This window comes from Halichoeres trimaculatus, unplaced genomic scaffold (assembly GCF_033239565.1).
Source record: "Halichoeres trimaculatus isolate MK-OKI-2021-1 unplaced genomic scaffold, fHalTri1.1 fHalTri1_scaffold_6, whole genome shotgun sequence".
Lineage (NCBI taxonomy): Eukaryota > Metazoa > Chordata > Actinopteri > Labriformes > Labridae > Halichoeres > Halichoeres trimaculatus.
In genome coordinates this window covers 34,483,525-34,500,048 of record NW_027437184.1, presented here as the reverse complement: position 1 = coordinate 34,500,048, position 16,524 = coordinate 34,483,525, and the positions used below count along the sequence as shown (strand labels likewise).

The window sequence follows — 16,524 nt, the reverse complement described above, 5'->3', positions numbered from 1 at the left end:
AAATAATAAAGGTTTATAGCAGTTAAGCAAACACAATACAATTTAGTTGGATGAACATGGATTTAGTTGTGATCTCTGAGGAAATTTGAGTAAAATCTACTTTGTGTATTTGAGTTACAACAACAAATGTTTTTAATTTGAAATAGCTTAAAGATAACATGTACATAAAATTAAATAAATCATCAAGATCTAAAGATATTGCATGCAACTGCTAAAATTAATACAACTGGGTTAATTCAACAAAACGTTTTTTTCAGTGTAGCAGAATGCCTGTCACTGGTGCGAGCGTGTTGAGCTGTACTGGAAGCCAGTCATGTGGCTTGCAGCAGTTACAGAGAGCCCTCAGCGCACCAAGAAGGCTCCCTTTTTACTTTTCTCTCTTTTTTGTTTCTGAAAACGCCCTCCATTTGGGCTGTTGGTCATTTTAGACCAGGGATGTCAAACTTGTGCCATGGAGGGCCAAGAGGCTGCAGGTTTTCCTTCCAACCAAGAACTCCACCAGCTGGTTTCACTGATTAGTCCCTGCTCTCTGCCTGAAGGTGAGGTAATTAGTGGAATCAGCTGGTGGAGTTCTTAGTTGGAAAGAAAACCTGCAGCCTCTTGGCCCTCCATGGCACGAGTTTGACATCCCTGTTTTAGATTGAGTTCAAGTGCTCAATTCACCATGTCATCAAGAGATCAGCCAATGGAGATGCTGGGGATTGAACCCAGGACCTCATACATGCGAAGCATGCGCTCTACCACTGAGCTACATCCCCAGCACTGGATGCTGAGAACCTCCACAAACGCAGCCAACTTTTTCATACTTCATCGGTCGCACAAAAGCTGGTGAGGGCCAGTCGCTCATCCTGTGGAGTGGGATCAGGTGGTCCTTGTCCTCCTTCGGTTTCCCTCATATTTCCTCCAGTCTGATATCCTTTTCTTTGCATCCACCTTGGCATCAAACCACTATTTTTTTCACCTGAGCTACGGTGCAGACCTCAGGTGACATGGCATTGAAAGCCACTGTGGCAGAAACCCGGGTGTCTTTTTTGGTAGTCGCTGAGACCCCAGTGGAAACACTTTGAAAAAATGTTGTTTTACTTGTCTCCACCTCTGACACGTCTTTAATATCAGCTGCTGTGAAATTCCTTCTTTTAAATTTAAGGGCCAACTCTTGCAAGTTCAAACCTCTTCCCCAATCGCTTTTTGATGCATCAAACCGATGTCCTCTGATCAAGGGCGTAGGTTTGGTCTCAACATTGGTAGGGACAATATAACAGCATTACCTGCATGTACACTTTTTGCTGGGGACGGGACATTAATAAAACCAAACAGATTGGGTGAACGGGGGTCAGGGCTACATTTCTCACAAATATGAACTGAATTAATTGATAGGCTAAATGATCAATGCTAAATAAATCTGTACTGACTTATACTAACTTTCATGTGTATTGGTTCACCTGGTACACCATTCGATTCAAACCTTTATTTTCAAAAACTACTAAAGAAACATTTTGAAAACTTCCAGAATAAATGTCTGGATTTTATTTGCAAATTTTAATTGCAATATTTGAACATATTATATTAGGGGATTTTAATAACGTTCTACCTGTATGCATCTCAACAAAACAAACTGAAAAACAACGGTCGTACTTCGGCTGTCAAATCAGCCTCCAGTAGCAAGTTTCGCACGAGTAGGACATTTCGACAGAACAAGCTTCCTACTCGAGTTTTGCAGGTTAGCAAGTTTACACAGTTTAATGTTATGCTAACTCTGATGCAGGTCGGACTTTCAGTAGCAAATTTAGTGGTGTGTTCCCCGCCTCCACAACATTGACGTCTTTTTACATTACTTACAGTGGCTGCTGCTGGCCAAAGAAAACTTCTAATATCTCTCCTCTTCGAAGGAGACAGCATGTTGTCGATAAGTATTTCTGTTGGGGCTGAGTGAGCGTGCGTGTGCGTGTGTGTGTCATTAGCCACTCTAACATGCGTTTGAGGAAAAAAAATGGACTGGCACATTCAGCGAGTGAAAAGGGGTAAATTTAAGTCTGAACATTATGAAAATAATTCACTTAATAACGGTAGGGTCAATTCTATCTTTACAACATATGGGAAAACAATCTAAATTCCCTATATAACTGAACTCATTATATAGTTAGTTAGTTAGTTAGTTTTAATTTTCCGGTCATTGCACAATCAAATACACTTATTTACATACATATACATATATCCAAACACATCTAAATATATATATATATATATATATATATATATATATATATATATATATATATATATATATATATATATATATATATATATACATGTAGATCTGCCCACACATACATGTATTCTCACACATATACAAATATACACATAACCGTGTGCAGATCAATGTATCTGGTAGTGCTGACCGAAAGGGTTTAGGCTGAAGTTAGTTATAATGCAAAAAGTTGCTTCAAAGTTGGTGGGGACAATTTGTGCCTCCTGAAAAGTTGGTAGTGTTATGTCCCTACAGTCCCTATGCAAACCTACGCCCTTGCCTTTGATATAGAAAAAGGGGGCATGGTTTATTCTCCTGGCACAAGCCTGTCAATTTCATACGATTTTGATTAATTTAGAAGTAACCGTTGGGTGTCCCAAATGAAGCCCAGGGATAAGGACAAAGTGCAACTGGCCACAAAGTTGAAGCCAAGTGGAGGGATGCCCTATGACACAGGCTTTAGGTAAAGTGGGCTCGTCTGGGACTCAAACCCAGGACCTCTCGCATCCGAAGCAAGAATCGTACCTCTAGACCAACGAGCCGAAGGGAGTGGGGAATTAAATTCATTTTAATTAGTAAAAGGTAGCTGGACAGGATACCTGGATATCACTAACAACTGTGGACTGTTGACTAAGGGTTCGGTGGCAATCTCTCAAACCACTTTTCAGGCCAATGAGGACGACATAACCTAGCACTTGAGCAGCCGGCCTGCCAACACACAGCTCTGGCAGTCAATCAGCTGTTGCGTGGGCTTGTTAGGGATTTGACCCTGGGACCTCTCGCACCTCAAGCAAGAACCATACCCCTACCCTAGACCGACAAGTCACAAACTGGGCTGTTCAAATGAAACTTGACAAGGCGTGTGTCTATTTCATCAGAACGTCTGCGTACAAGCTCACCTTTGATGCCCAGATTATTTGCGCGCTCCACTGTTTTGATAGTCTTAATCTTCAGATAGAAAAATGTTTTTTAATTTTCAAGTTCTGCCTTGATTTTGATAATATTTTTTTCCCTTTTCAGCTTGAATGCTGAAGAGATTTTTAAGCATGCTGTCCTTTTGTTTCTTACTGTTGTCATCCTTTATCTTCTTCTCCACCCCAGCACAGTCGCAGCAGATGGCTGTCCAACATGAGTCCGGTTCTGCTCAAGTTTTCTTCCTGTTAAAGGGGAGTTTTTCTTGCCTGTTTAACTTGCTAAATGATGCAAGGTGCAGTACTCATGGTGGATCAAAATGAGATAAGACTGGGTCCTAGCTTGAAGACTGGACCAAGTCTTAACTTGTCTTGATGTTGGGTCTTTGTTAATAATATAACATTATCATGAATTGGCTCAAATAAAGATTGGTTAGTTGATTGATTGATATGTTAGTGTTGTGATTTTTTTTTCTGTTATTTTTTTTCATGTATCACAGCTTTGATTTATATATGTATTTTTTTTTTTTTACTGTCTGTTTACCTCACTATAAATTCAGTAATAGTTATTTTGGTGGTATAAGTTGCTCCATGTATCCTTAACATTGAGATCTCCATAAGGACTAAATCAAGGTAAATATTTTACCATTTCAGTCTTGAGAGGAAATATTTTGGCTTCTAGTGTGTTACCATTAATTCTATTTTATTTTAACATCTTTTGTCGATGTCAGGCAAGCGAGTAGTGAACAAAGACAAGTAATTCAGAAACAAAACTAAAGTGCTACATGACACTTTACAATCAAGTGTTTTTTGAAATTACAGATATGTGTCCAAATTCCAGGTCCTTTAAGTCCATCAGAAAATAAAGTATGTATTGGTGATTAGATGAGCTCTGTTAAAAGCTATTCCTGGTGATGAGATGGGTTCTCTTCAAAATAGTTGAGGTATTTGTTGATGGGTTGAGTTCTTCAAGGATTGAACAGTACATTCCCATTTGTGATCCCAGTCCAGCAGGTGCAGCTCAATCAGGTTTTCAGGTGTGGGAGCTCATGGGGTTTGGAATAAAGAATGATGATCTTTTGTTGACATTTGTCTACTATTCAAAGCTTTATAAAAAGAAACAGTTGATGTATATGATAAGATACTAAACTCTCTCCTATTGGATAATTACTGCATGGGAAATCATCTTTTAGCTGGCAACAAGTTATTTAACTGAACTGGTGCAATGAGTTGCTTCTTATTTCTTAAACAACCATGTGGAAAGACAAATCCCATGGTTGTGGAAAAGATGTTGGTCTGTTTGAAAAGGGTCAAATCATTAGCGTGCATCAAGCAGAGAAAACATCGAAGGAGACTGCAGAAACTACTACAACTGGGTTAAGAACTGTCCAACGCATTCTGGATTCTGGAGCAATGGAAGAAGGTCATGTGGTGTGATGAGTCCAGATTGATCCTGTTCCAGACTGAAGGGCCATCAGGGTAAGAAGAGAGGCAGATGAAGTGATCACCCATTGTGCCTAGTGCCTACTGTACAAGCCTGTGGGGCCAGCGCTATGATCTGGGGTTGCTGCTGTTGGTCTGGGTTCGGCAACAGTCCTTGCTCAAAGAATAAGGTCAGCTGACTACCTGAATATACCAACAGTCATACTCCAAGATGACAATGCCAGGATTCATCAGGCTCAGATTATGAAAGAGTGGTTCAGGGAGCATGAGACATTGTTTTCACACATGGATTGTCCTCCACAGAGTCCAGACCTTAACCCCACCACTGAGAATCTTTGGAGAGGGCTTTTGCTCAGCAGTCAGGCTCTACCATCATCAATGAAGATCATGGTGAAAAATTAATGCAACACTGGATGAAAATAAATCTTGTGACATCGCAGAAGCTTAATTGAAACAATGCCACAGCAAATGCGTGCCATAATCAAAACTTAGGGCGGTCCAACAAAATATTCGAGTGTGTGACCTTTTTTTGGTGGCGACTTTATTTTGGGCCAGGCAGTGTATTGTTTGTTTTATAATTATTTTTCATTTAAGTTTACTGTGTGTCATTTTAAACAATTTCTTTTTCCACCAGATTCCATAAACCTTTCTCTTGTACTCTTTCCTTCAGTTTCATGCTGAGGTTTTGCATCATGCAAAAAGAAGGTGCTGATGCCTCCGACGTTTCCCTGAGCAGATGTTCTCCTCCTGTCTACTCCGGCGTCTCTGTTTCCATGGATAACCAGAAACATGAGGGCCAATGACTTCATCTGGAAACTTGAGATGGGCTCTGAAAATGTGCTTTTGGTTATATGCCACATGCAGTTAACCTCCCCATGTTAGAGGAAAAGCTGTTAACTTCTTTCCTTCATGCTCTCCAAATCATATATGAGGCTAATGATGAGAGATATTCATAACACTAGTGTATATCCATATCAAACCAAAGCAGATGAATGACAGCTTCAATCACTGATCAGAAACAAGAATGAGGAGAAAAAAATGATAAAATGAAATGAAAGATAAAATGAGGAGCCTGATTTTAGCACTTCAGCATTTTCTCATATTTTTAGACCAGAGGTTGCTGCTAAGGCCTATAAAAGAGGTCAGTTAATATAACCCAGCTTTAACTTAACCTGAAGTGTTAACATAACAAACAGACCTGACTCTACTTCAAAAATGAACCCTCTGAAAAAGACTTTGCAGCACGGGCAGAAATGCTAAAAGCAAAAAGATGCTTTAAGTTGCTTACATGAGGCTGCACTGGTTAGCGCTGCTCACAGCCAGGTGGGCCTTTCTGTGTGGAGTTTGCATGCTCTCCCCGTACAGAACTACTCCTTTTTGTTCCGGTCTCTGTAGTGTACAAACATTCTATACATGTGTAGCCTGACCTCAAGTCCCCCTCATATTAAGACAGCTGGAATAACTGTGTGGACAAGACTAGTAAAGAGACATGGTTACCAGGAACTCATGGCTTACTAGAATGGTGCAGGAGATTTTCTGGAGCTCTCCATTTTTATTTGTCATGAGCAAATCAGAGGCCAGTGTGTCCAAAAGCAATGACAGAAAAATGATTGTGCCCAGCACTTTTGCCGTGACCCGGATTCGAACCGGGGTTGCTGCGGCCACAACGCAGAGTACTAACCACTATACGATCACGGCTGCTTGCCTGTGCTATTTGCCTCCTTTTACCGGAGACTAATTGAAGCCCTGGACAGGAGTCTGCTTGCCTTTGGTGTATCAGACAGATTTTCTTCGGTTCCACTTTGCCCCAGATGCATGCCAACCAAACAGAAGGGGACAGTGACGCGCCTGGAAATGGACAACATTGGTGCAAGATTTCAGGACATCTCACGGCTCTGACCAGAGATATAGAAAGGCAGGGGGAGCCGTGTCAAGAGCCCTGAGCTTTGCCCCCTGGCACTTCCAAGCTCTTCATGTAGCACAGTCACCGGGAGTGCGCAGTGTCAGGGTTCAACTACATAATCCTGCATTGAGCAAGAAACGCAGATTTTGTTTTCTAGTCATTCACAAAATCAACTTCAAAGTGTACTTATGCCCAGCTACACTTTTGCCATGGTAAGATGGACAAGAGCACACCACCCAATGCAAACTGCGATGGCCAGGAATTGAACCCAGGTCAACTGCTTGGAAGGCAGCTATGCTCACCACTATACCACCATCGCACGGCACACTCCTGTTCAAGTCCGCCAGAGCCAAAGTGTTGGGAAAAAAGCTCTGGAGAGAAATCAAAGCAATGTGACGGCCGCTGTCTCCCGCTGCAAGAACTGAGCGGAAGTAACTAGGCTTTGCATTGTGCCTCTTACCCAGGTTTCAACTGGCTTGCCTAACATTTAATTGCCAATAGCACATGCAGCTAGGAAGGGGAACCTACGACTCAACAGTGAGCTGTGAAGGAAATACTCAGTTGCAGTCAGGGGAGCTGGAAGCCAGGTCAGCTGCTCACAAGACAGCCTTGCCGGCTGCTGCACCACTGTGGACAGACACAACCTGTTGTTTTTTCCTTGGCCAAAAGGCACACCAAGAGAAAATTGGTTGGGTCTTTTGGTCACTTGCTGCCCTTGATGAGACATTAGGTGGAACTTGCTTAGAGTTCTGCTGCAACAAGGATAATTGTAAGGTACTGATGGATGGACACTGTTAAGCCAGCAATACGCACTTCAAGTTTTACTGTAAGCATGGAGCTCCTCAGTCAAATGTGCACTTTCTTCCTGTGCTGCAGTGCAGAGGCCCCACATCTCACTAGCCCAGAGTGTCTGTTGTTGATGGCAGGGATTAAAAGCACCAGCCGTTGTTGGGCAGAATATGAACCTGTGCGGGGAGACCCCAATGGATTTCTAGTCCATCGCCTAAACCACTCGGCCACAACAACAACTCTGGCACTCTGTCTATGCTAAACATAGGTTTCTTCTTCTCCATTCAAGGCCTGTATGAGGTCAAGTAGTCAAGTAGTGCATCAAATAGCACAATGCCTTTCACTTGTGAGGGGGAGTGTTGAGCTGTGCTGGAAGACAGCCGTGTGACATGCAGCAGTTCCAGAGAGCCCATGGCTCTCTGCCAAGAAGCCTCTCTTTTGATTGTGTTGTTTCTGCAAACACTTTAATTGGGGGTGTCGGTCATTTTAGACCAAGTTCTCAATTCTGGGCGACACAGTCTTGGACTGACCACCATGTAATTAAGAGAACAGCCCTTGGAGATGCTAGGGATTGAACCCAGGACCTGCCAACAAGGGCTAGTGGCGCAATGGATAACACGTCTGATTAAGGATCATAAGATTCTAGGTTCCACTCCTGGCTAGCTCATTGAACAATTTTAGGTTGGGCAATGACATGTTCCCGGGTCTTCGTATTTCCCCTGGACAACTGATACATGTACCTCATACATGCAAAGCATTCGCTCTACCACTGAGCTACATCCCCGGCACTGGAGAGAAATTAATACACAGATCTGCCTGGCTGACTGGCAAGTGACACAATTTGGTAATAGCTTCTCATAACTGATAAAGAACGCTTCAGAGGATTCCACTGGCACACCCTGAAGGGCATCAAGTATAACAGAGCTCTTCTCTGTTGTCCAGGGGAAATACGAAGACCCAGGAACATGTCATGGCATGCCCAAAATTGTCCCACAAGCTAGCCAGGAGTGGAATCTAGAATCTCATGATCTTTAGTTAGACGCGTTTTCCATTGCGCCACTAGCCCCTGTTGCTTCTGTGTGTGTGTGTGTGTGTGTGTGTGTGTGTGTGTGTGTGTGTGTGTGTGTGTGTGTGTGTGTGTGTGTGTGTGTGCGTGCGTGTGCGTGCGTGCGTGCGTGCTCATAGCTAGACTGCAAGCCCCCCTCCTCATATAAAGTCAGTGGGCTCGTAGTAGATCAACTGTGTGGACAAGGCCTCTCAAGAGACATGGTTACCAGGAACTCATGGCTTACTAGAATGGTGCAGGAGATTTTCTGGAGCTCTCCATTTTCATTTGTGATGAGCAAATCAGAGGCCAGTGTGTCCAAAAGCAATGACAGAAAAATGATTGTGCCCAGCACTTTTGCCATGACCCGGATTCGAACTGGGGTTGCTGCGGCCACAACGCAGAGTACTAACCACTATACGATCACGGCTGCTTGGCTGACTTTCCAGAACTTACTGCACTGCACTTACTGAAAACTACAATCCCATTTCACAACCCTTCACAACTGCTCTTCTACTTTTTAGGGAAATATCCATCAACTATGGTTTGATCTGTTTACACTTCTTCCTCTTAGTAGCCAATTTGCCAATCATTGTGTTAAGTGTTAAAAGTGTCTATTGTTCCACTGTCAGCTTTTTCACTGTCTTAAGTGTGCGATGACAGAAAAATAATTTTGCCCAGCACTTTTGCTGTGACCCAGATTCAAACCAGGGTTGCTGCGGCCACAAAGCAGAGTACTAACCACTATACCAGGGATGTCAAACTCGTGCCATGGAGGGCCAAGAGGCTGCAGGTTTTCCTTCCAACCAAGAACTCCACCAGCTGATTTCACTGATTAGTCCCTGCTCTCTGCTTGAAGGTGAGGTAATCAGCGGAATCAGCTGGTGGAGTTCTTGGTTGGAAGGAAAACCTACAGTCTCTTGGCCCTCCATGGCACGAGTTTGACATCCCTGCACTATACGATCACAGCTGCTTGCCTGTGCCACTGGTCTCCTTTTACCAGAGACTAGTTGAAGCCTTGGACAGGAGTCTGCTTGCATTTCGCGTCTCAGACAGCTGTCCTTTGGGACAGGGGGCAATAGCTGGTCACGTTGCTTCCAGGATTTGCTCACTTCTGTTTTTGTGCTTCCAGGACAAATTGCAGTCAGACAATTATGACTGGCAAGTGACACAAGGCAAGTTTTGTGAAAGCAATGCATGACTGATACGGAAGGCTTTGGAGGCCTTAATTCAAGCAGGCTGTAAGGCAGTGTAACAATCAATTTCACCCACAAGTACAAACCTCTTCCTAATCTTATTTTGCAAGTGTCAAACAGATGTTTCTTTTTTAAATATCTAGATCTATCCAAAACCTAAAATTATGGATTTGATTGGCTGGTCTCTTATTGCAATTGATCAAATTTTCTAAACGAGGAAACTGGGCAAAGGGGAGCCCACCTGCCTCAGCGAACATTTGCAGCCGTGTTGTTACATGTTCTGATCTACACTGACAGATTGTGGTGTCTGTACCACATCATACAACATTTAACCCACAGTATACGGATGCTTAAAGGGGACATATCATGCTGATCTATCATGCTTGACTGAGTGCTAACATAGTGACGAACTGATGGTAGAGGTGATCTTTAGACTACACTTTCAGCATGATGGATAAAACAGACAGAGAAAAGTGAAGGAGCAGGATGGAGCCCTGTTATAGACATGGTTTATTGGTGAAGTCTGCCTATATTTCCACGTATAAACTATAGAGTCAATATCACCATAAGGTGCCTTTGAGACTTCAGAATTTCACCACAAAAATGTTGAAATTTTCCATTTAACTTCTCATTTATTGTATTAAGTAGATGTTATGCTGTTAGAAATACATGTTTGTCAAGCTCCCACACTTTTAATAAATTAACTGCAAGCAGGCAATGTACATGCAAACGGCAAAATATGTCAACCCTGTCATGGACAATTTCAAAATAGAATAAATACATTGTATTTACATAGTGATTATAAAATGTATATTTTCAGAAAGCTACTTAGTCCCTTTCTCAAAATTTATTGTAGTTATTGTGAAAAGTATTTGGATATTAATGAAATTAGGGCAAACTATTTGGTTCTGTATAAAATCAGCGAGAATTGCACTTTCTTTTCTAAATAAAATCTAATAACAAGGATATCTGGTCAAACTTTCAAACAGTACTATTTGGCCCTCACTTGTTTATGAAGGAATCACACAAAGAGTTTGCTTACTTTTGAAAATAATTTGTTTATTTTCATAGAACATGACAATAACAGGGTGGACAGTAACATGACAGGGTGGACCCTGGGCATGACAGGGTGGACACATTGTGAAAGGTCATTGAATGGCCTCATAAATGCAATGGATCAAAATGAAATTATGTAAAAAAAAATGCCAGAGGTCCTTTTCCCATGTAGGGGGGAATTACCAGGTGGATAAAATGGCTTTGATCCCCTCTACCTGCACCCAGCAGAACACCAAAAATGTGCCAGTAATGTGGCATTCTAGAGTTAAACTCTGTACTTCATTCTGCACAGTTAGAATGAGAAGAAAATGCATTTTTTAAGTGGAGAACAATTGATTTGGAAAACAGAATATCACTGAACGTCACTGAGACACATCTCCAAACAGTCTCCCTTTCTGCATAGGCATGGCTCAATCCTGCACTTGCTGTTCCACATACTTCCATGCAGACGCTTCAATCCGTACAGAGCGCTTGTTCAGAGCCTGTGGTTCTGGTATTAGGCAAAGTACCTGCCAGTCATGGTACCAACAGATGTCATCCCGGAGACTTGGCCAATGGAACTTGTTTATGCCATGGCGGTGCATACACTTGACTTTCACACTGTGCCCTTCAGCATCTATGATGACACCTGGGTATGCTTCATTGTCGTAATTAACAACGCACCACTCTCCAATGTGCTTTATCTCAATCATTTCTGGTCTCCTGAGATTATCTGGTGTCTTTCCACATGCTGGGGACTTGTTGGATGAAACAGGAACATCAGCTAGAGTGACCTCTTGAAGGTTAGAGCAGGGACAGTCCAGAAAACCTCCCTTTTACACAGACATGAAATGTCTCTGTATTTCATTTAGCCGGGTCTCAGACTGATAGCTTGGTGGATTCTCATAGTGCCTTTTATGGCAGCTATTGCAGGAACCTCAATGTTGGATTCAATATCCTTCTCTGCGACATAGAACAGCTTGACAGATGTGTCCAGGCTTTTCAGCTTGTCATACAAGCTCTGGGCATCAGGAATGTCTTCTCCATGGGCTACAATCCGATTCGCTGACCTCTTGAGGGCCCCACCCACACCATCTGGTGCCCCCTGACCATGACTAGCCTCAAAGAAATTCCACGTTATTTCTTTGAAGCCATACTTGAAGGGTTCTGTTGAGAGGTAGAAGAAATTTCCCTTTTGTCGATACTGCGTTGCAGGCCCATCGCTGAAAAAATGAAGTATGCTGACTTGTGGGTGTCGTTCCCTCACTAGCTTCAGAACTGGATCGAGGTGGGCCCAGATGGCCACAGGGTCGTGTCTTCTGGAGGGTGATATGGAGCAGAAGGTTTGTGGCGCTTCTTCACCAGTGGTGTAGAGCACTCCAGTGTGCAGACTGGCCTGCTTGTGTGAACCTCCGAAATGCACAGATTGTATTTCTTGGCTGTACCTGCATGAGTAATTTTCGCTATAATCTACATGCAAGAGAGACAAACTGCCATTTTATGTTGAAAACATGGCACCTACATCCAAAGAAAAAAAATGGTACAAAATGAAGGAAACACATTTTAAGAGACAAATTATTGTACTGATATGTGTCCAAATCTTTGGTCTATTATAGTAAGAACTCAGAATTTCATTATTCTGCTTCATTTTCATGATGAGTGAGTGATTCTGATGAGGACACCAAAGGCACTTTATAGTGATATTGACTCTATACATGTTACAGTACCCGTTTGACTCACCACACTGAAGCATCCTGAGATGATCTGTGTCCAGGTGGATTTTCTTCCTCCTGAGCTGCAGAACCGTCCGGGTCTGACTCGGGGTCCAATACAAAAAGACGTATCCTACACTCTGCCATTTTATTAGTGCTATCAATGCCTTACGGTGAAGTTTTGGCAAACAGCAAACTCGCTCAGTCTGCCCCATCCAATGTGGCGATTTTGTAAAAACTACCATGCTGCAAAAACCGCCCCCTGGCTCTACCCCCTCCACCCCTCTGATAGAACTGACCAATCAGAGTACAAAGGGCTGTGACGTTGCGAGGTTACTGGAGGTCATTCTGGAAACAGAGCGTCTTAACGAGATCTTCAGAATGGCCTAAAATGAGGATATTGAGAAAGCTATTGTGGGGAAATGAAGGAACTAAATGACTTGTACTGAGGGCAGAAATGCTTTACAGGCAACCTAGTCTGGCACAGTGAAAAGGAGAAACAAGCATGATATGTCCCCTTTAAATAACATGGTACATGTCACATGACTAAGAGAGAATACTTTATGTTTTTCACTAAGGACAGCGTTGAATTGATTGTATTCAGAGGTAAGCTGAACTTGGACAGAGGCCTATCTGAGGCCTCAGTGACCTTAAAAGAGGTGAAGACAAAAAGTTAATGTTCAGAATGTGCAGTCATAGATAAGAGAGATGACACCTGGACACCAATACATGACAAGAAGATTGAATATGTTGTGGAGTGGGTCATCAGTAGATTCAAACACAGAATAGCGAAAAAGGGGTAGATCACAGTATCTCTCTACTTCCTCATTTGAGGGTAAATAATGATGTGTTTCATCAGTGGTTCCTCAGCTGCTCTGCTGAGCTTTACATTGCTTTATGGCTGTGAAGAATAATAAAACTCTGGTGCTTTTCTTGAAGACTGACTCCTCTTTTTCTGACTCCATATAGATCCTGAAAACTGTAGGAAGATAGACAAGAAAGCTAGAATTTAAGACTTTTTAGACTTGCCCAGGTTACATCTGGATGCAGACTGGGTCCAGAAATCATCTCAGAAAGAGATGTTTGCTGTGTTTTTATGAAGATAACATAAGACTCACAATAAAATGTTGTAATACTTTGTTCTGTTCTTTTTTTAGATGAAGGCTATAATTATCTTTTTTTCAAATTTGTCTTTTTGTCAGAAAAAAACAAAACAATTTATTTTATACTACACTTAGTTTTCAATATCTATCAGACTTCCTTGCTCTTCTTAGAGGTATTTGTCCATTGATATTTTTTATTTTATTTTATTTTATTTTATTTTATTTTATTTTATTTTATTTTATTGTCTTCTTATCCATTGGGATTCAGGAAAGACTAGTGCAAAAAATCTGAAAGTCTTTATCCAGAATGCTTTCCCCTATTCTTTTTTTTTTTTTTTTTTTTACTTATATGTACAATTATCAAATTCAGGACAGAGTACCTGAAATGCTTTTGTTCACATGTAACAAGTACAAAAACTACAGAATGTATCCTTTTTTAAAATAGGTGATATAAAAGACACATTTTAAACTTCTGGACTGCTCTACTTCCTCAAATGCACATGAACTTTGAATAAGAATTAAACATTATTATGAATGTAGCTGTTACCCATAAAGTTGTAATAAACTACTCTCTACTGCTTCTCATGGCATTATTGTGATTTTCAAATATTTATTGTGTTTAATACTATACATTTTCATTCATATAACACACACACACCTTCAGCACACTTATGTATTAACACCTCCTCACTGTGGCTTCTTGGCAATGATTCTTTTCCTCCTTAAAAATGAGAAAACCAGACTCAGAGTATTGATGAGAAAAACTCAAACACTAGAGAAGAACATAAAAGGGTTTTCTGGAACATCAAATAGCTGCCTATTGAATTGAAATGTAAACGCACAGTGAATGTATTAAGTATTTTAATCCAGTAGGGGGCGATGTTACATCATCTTACCTTTATGTTAAGCTGTTAAGTCATGTCCTAGGGTCTGTTTCACAAAGAAGTTTCAATAAACTGTGAGTGAACTGTGAGTTGATCTACTTTGAGATAGAAAACGAGTTTTGGGTTTCAGAACAGCTGATTTGAGTCAGTTTAATCAACTTGGAGTAGTTTCACCTGGAGTTAAGCGTGTGCAGCCCAACCATAAAAAGTCATCTTCAGTGGAGCCCAGAATCAATGATACACCATTGCAACAGAGAGGAGAAGGGACGCGTTTTTCACCCCAATTCAATCAGAAATTTTAATGTGCTCACATGAAGAGTTTCAACATGCTATTACAAAAAGAAAGCAACACAGCTGCAACTGCAATAGAGGGAGACAGCATGCGAAAACATTGCTGCTTGGGTCAATGTGTCAGTAAAAATTAAGTCCTTTACAGTGTCAATAACATAACGGGGACAATTTGTTTGAATTAAATAACTTAAACTTATTAATATGTGCATAGTAATTAGTTTAATTTATTTTATTTAGATGCAATCTCATGGGACTGACACTTGGCAGCAGCTAAGAAAGAAAAATAATAACATTGTTCAAGCAGGTAAAATCTCAACATAATCTCAAGTGTGTGAGGGGGGGTTACCTCAATTTTAACATGCTTCACATTGTAGTGTAAATATTAAGTGGCCGTTTGACTGTGCAGTGGTTTTATCCCAAAAATAATGCTGTTTTCGCACACATAAATGGCTTTCTCATCAATATCATATTCTGTTAAATAACTAAGCCCAATAAAACTAACACAGACTTCTACTCAGCCGACAAAAAGAAAGGGAAAACCATAAAGACTGGTAAAAGCTGTTCCCTTTCTTTAATTCTCAGCATCTCCAATGTTAAACAAAAAAAAACCTTCTGTTTGCACAGAAACACAGTGTAACACACAATATCAGCTGGGAAGTGAGCGATAATAACTGCGAGCGGTAATGTTTCAAATGTAAGGACGGATTAAGCTGTGTGTGTAAATGATTGACTGAGACGTGAAGGTAACGTCACCATCAAAAAGGTAAATTTCTGAAATTGCGAGTACATCTGTGCGCGGTCTGATGATCAACTCCTGACTTCTCTGCAGAGTAATGCTACACCTTCATCCACAGGATTGTTCACAAAAGGACGTCAGTGAAAAAGGTCAGTAGCACGCACTGTGCCTGTTAAACTACTGACTGTATTTTTAAGATTTTTTAATGAGAGATGGCTATCAAACAAATCTATGTCTAAACTCACTGCCGACTGAATGATTGAGGAAATGAAATGGCGTGTGGCTCTGAAAGAAGGCGGAGACAGAGAAAACTCAAAGTTCATTGAGAAAAACCTGCTCCTGACCTGGTTGGATCCAGAGACTCAGTTGCCAGAGTAACAGACACGTGTACTTCCATACTCAAATACTCAAAATTTTGAGTATACTGCGTCAAAATGAAAAACAGTATGCATAGTATGTGAAAAATGAGTATGCAAAAGTACCAGGATGATGTACTCAAATCGTCCTGGATTTTGAGTATGCAGCTGTGGACACTTAACGCACTCATTTCCTCCTCTGGCAGCAATGTATAAATGTAAGTTATTTTACACGTGTTGTTTCCACCAAGCACCATCAGCTGTTGACGTTGTGTATGTGGTGTAACTTGTTTTTGTTTGTTTCTCAAATCTGGTCCTGGGGCCCCCCTGCCTTGCATGTTTTTTATGTTCCCAACTCCAACACACCTGATTCAAATGATCAGCTCGTTATTAGGCTCTACTGGAGCCTGACAAATCTGGGAACTAAATCGTTACCAAGAAATTTCTTCACACCAATGTGTTTCTAAAGGTGTCTTGTAACATGTACTAAAAGTTTGAAGTTCAACTCCTGTGGGAAACCTCTCAAAAAACTTCTCAAAGTTGGGGTACTGATAACCGATTTTCAAAAATTCAAAAGTGCTTCAATTGGACTTAAGTAACTTGTGAAGGGTCAAACTAGGGATTTTTCATGATTCTGAGCTGATTGCAAACAATTATTTTTCAGCAATGCAACTCCCTAGTGAAAAAAACTCCCAATAACACACACACACACACACACACACACACACACACACACACACACACACACACACACACACACACACACACACACACACACACATACCCTGCAGGGTACACTTAAAAGTTAAAAAAACATCATTTTTTTTTTAAATGGTAAACAGGCCTAGTTTCTGTGTAATGGTGATTGCTGT

At 41.2% G+C, this 16,524-nt stretch overlaps 2 non-coding genes across 2 annotated transcripts; both read right to left on the bottom strand.

Moving 5' to 3' along the window:
* Positions 1-686: 686 nt before the first annotated feature.
* Positions 687-758, bottom strand: trnaa-cgc (transfer RNA alanine (anticodon CGC)). Its single transcript has one exon. It is a non-coding gene; the product is annotated as a tRNA-Ala (tRNA).
* A 5,470-nt stretch (positions 759-6,228) lies between these two features.
* Positions 6,229-6,300, bottom strand: trnah-gug (transfer RNA histidin (anticodon GUG)). The gene has a single exon. It is a non-coding gene; the product is annotated as a tRNA-His (tRNA).
* Positions 6,301-16,524: the final 10,224 nt, after the last annotated feature.